At 24.6% G+C, this 422-nt stretch overlaps 1 protein-coding gene across 1 annotated transcript in view; it reads right to left on the bottom strand.

The window, feature by feature from the left end:
- The window catches only part of LOC106692724 (ankyrin repeat and IBR domain-containing protein 1), a gene marked incomplete in the record, with an annotated part of 86,830 nt that overhangs the window by 60,814 nt on the left and 25,594 nt on the right, over window positions 1-422 (bottom strand).

Below are 422 nucleotides of genomic sequence, written 5' to 3' on the forward strand. Positions count from 1 at the left end.
TTTTTAAAATTTAAAATCATAAATTAAATATTTATGATTTTAAATTTTAAAAAATAGGCTTTTAACTTATAATTAATGAATGACCTGGGCAGAATACCCTGCAAAAGTAACTCTAAATTTAATGCGAGGAAGAATTTATAATTAAAGGTATGTTATACTATTAGTGATAATGTTGTTGTTATAAGTGTTACAAATGAATATATAATATAAACTGTTAAATATTTAGATGTCCTTGAGGATGGCTGAAATGGCCGAAACGTTGGACTGTTGAAATAAAAAGTGTTGAGACAAAAAAGGATACAAGTTTAGATTTATTTAATAAATAATTACCTTGTCTCAAGAAGGTTTTGCAGGCTATTCTGCCCAGGTCATTCATTAATTATAAGTTAAAAGCCTATTTTTTAAAATTTAAAATCATAAAT

The sequence above is a fragment of the Halyomorpha halys genome, unplaced genomic scaffold (assembly GCF_000696795.3).
Source record: "Halyomorpha halys isolate HHAL.00 unplaced genomic scaffold, Hhal_1.1 Scaffold68.1, whole genome shotgun sequence".
Lineage (NCBI taxonomy): Eukaryota > Metazoa > Arthropoda > Insecta > Hemiptera > Pentatomidae > Halyomorpha > Halyomorpha halys.